Here is a 2,864-nt window from a genome sequence, read left to right on the forward strand (position 1 = left end):
TGGGTCCTCCTGTATCTCTGTTTTAAGGATTTGTTTTTTTCCCTTCCCCTCCACATACACCAACTTCATATATAGTGAAACCAGGGGTTATACCATAGGGGAGGGACATACAAAGCAATAAAGACATAATTTTATAAATATGTTAGAATCAATCACATGAAAGATCTCTCTCTCTCTTTTTTGTCAGGTGTGGTGCTTGAGCTCTAGGCCTGGCAGCTGTCCCTTAGCAATTCAGCTCAAGGCTCATGCTCTACCACTTGAGCCATAGCTCCACTTGTAGTTTTTTGGTGTTTTTTTTTTTATTGTGATTAAGTGATTACAAAGTTTCCCAATTTTCACGGTATTTTGGGATGATGATGCTCATTTAAAGTCACAAACTCATTCTAACTTTCCTAGAGCAAATTGTCTATCACGGTCTGTAACATATAATGGTGTACACATATACACCATACATGTGATCAGCAGCATGGGGTTATTTAATAGTGGTTCGACCAGAGGAGTGGAAGTTCTTTGTTTCTTTCTTTCTTAAGTCCTTCTGCGCGGGTGATCTGCAGGCAGCCCCCTTTGTCTCTGGGACTCCAGCAGCCCCTGCTGGACTTGTTCGACACCAGTAAGCATTGGGGGAGGAGTCTTCGCACTTCTCTGTTATGAAGTTCTTTTTCTCTCTTTCTTTTTTGTTATTTTCCACCTCCTGTGTTTCTATGGGTGTTCATCTTTTTGTTTTTGTCGATCTCTTAGGGAGATTAAGCTTAGGAACTCGAACTCTCTTTTTGGTTGGGGAAAGCTGTGGCGTTTCCCTACTGACCCATTGCCATCTTGGTCCCCCCTCCCATTTTCATACTTCTAAATTTATACTAACTTCAGCCACTTTATCCTTTTCAAAGTCATGAAATAGCTCTGAGAATTTGCTTCTGTGAAGATTGTTTTTGCATTTATTTCTTCTGCTCTCTATCCATTCCCTACTCTCCAGTTAGAATAATTTCAAATAGTAAAAATGAAAAAAGAGAAAAAAATCATGGTGAAAAAATAGATGTAGAAAATTCACTGGATTTTTCTGACTACTTCAACCAATGTGAACTATTGGGGAAAACATGTACACCTCATTCCCACTGGTACTCAAAGTCTCTAGTTAGGCAATTCTGATGAAGACAAGGAACTAGATGAAAAAGTGAGGAATGGTATCATTTACTAGAAAAAATGGAGAAGTATCCAAGCAAATTTCTTCATTGGGCTGTTGAAAATAATCGGCTTACTACAGTGCAGGGACTACTTTCCAAAAAGGCCACTCATGTGAATACTAGGGATGATGATGATTATAACTCTCTTCATCAGGAAGCCTACAGTGGACACTTAGACATTGTCCATGAGTTGTTGGCTCAAGGCAGTTGTTCATGCAATAACTGTGAATGGCTGGACACCCCTGCATAGTGCTTATATGTGGAATAATACCAGAGTGGCTTCTTTCTTACTTCATCATGATGCAGATACCAATGCCCAAACTTAAGAACTCTTGACAACTTTGTATCTTGCTGCTGGGAATAGAATAACAAAGGTATGCGGGATCTCTTTCTATTGAAATATTATATCAAACCAGGTCAAGAACAACTTGGAAGAAGCTGCATTTGATATTGCCAAAAGGAAAAGTATGTATCACTACCTCTTTGAAGTTGTGGAAGGCTGCAAATATTTTTCTCCTAAGTCATAATGGTATGGTTAAGTTTCTTAAATTTCAAAAATGCCAATCCAACTTTGTGTCCGTACAAAATATTTTCACACAAAAAGCCACATTAATATCTTACTTCAAAAATTCATGGATTCCAGGCTATTCTTCCAAGTGAATTTCCGGACTTTGATGTCAAAATATATTCAAGATTTGTTTGTATACATCAATAATGATGTATACAGAGTTTGTGATTTTTATAATCAGAAATAATTTTAACTTATCTGTTGAAATGAGTAATACAGAAACTAAAGATATTTCTATTTCTTGTCTGAAAAAGGATATTTTAATGTAATCTGTATTCTTTTTGTATAATATCCATAATCTATTTCATTCTCTCCTAGATATAATACTTTTAATTCTACATTTTTTCATAATATATAGGTTCATTAATAAATGTGTCATTTCAGATAGCATTCCATATAGAAACAGTTTAAGATTCCTTTTTTTTCCCTAGGTCCTTATAGTATTTTATTTCTTTGGGATAAAATGAAAATGTTATCTAATTTCAAATGTTTTGTAAAGGTTATGCTATGTAAAGGCTTTTCTAAGGTGATGATTTAAGACACTGATGTCAAACTAACTTTCAATTCAATGAATTACATGTATCGTTACAACTGTATTTTTGTAATCAATTTTTAATAACTGTTTTTCATTTCTTGCATCTGAAGAATGAAAAATATGGAATATTACACAAATTTTCATATCATCCTTGTGCAAGTGCCATGTTAATCTTTGTATTGTAATTTGGGTAGACGTGCTGTTGAAGCATTTAGTATCCTCTAAATTTAAGTAGCTAATGATGCAATCTTTATACAGGCATATATCCTTGGTTGACTATTTGTAACTAGGAAACCTTATTGTTCCTAAAAATGCTATTGATATTACTTCTCTAAAATTCTGTGTATATTGGAAAAAAAACTTATATTGTTTGGTAGATTGCTCACATTTGCAATTTTTTTGTTAATGAGTATTTTAAGTATTTTTCATTTTAGATTTCATCATACTTTGAAGAATTTAAAGCTAGGTCCAAAGGTGATGGCTTTTCAAGTACTTATTTTTCAGCTGAGTTAGTTTGTGGAGCTAATGGATTCAAAGTAAGCCTTGCTTAAGAGATACTTCTAAAGTTCTGCAGCTTAAAAAT

At 34.4% G+C, this 2,864-nt stretch overlaps 1 pseudogene; it reads right to left on the bottom strand.

Annotated features, from left to right (window-relative positions):
• Positions 1-2,395: 2,395 nt before the first annotated feature.
• Positions 2,396-2,492, bottom strand: LOC138803624 (U6 spliceosomal RNA; annotated as a pseudogene).
• Positions 2,493-2,864: the final 372 nt, after the last annotated feature.

Source organism: Dipodomys merriami, unplaced genomic scaffold, assembly GCF_024711535.1.
Source record: "Dipodomys merriami isolate MVZ:Mamm:240054 unplaced genomic scaffold, mDipMer1.0.p SCAF_344, whole genome shotgun sequence".
Taxonomy (NCBI): Eukaryota; Metazoa; Chordata; class Mammalia; order Rodentia; family Heteromyidae; genus Dipodomys; species Dipodomys merriami.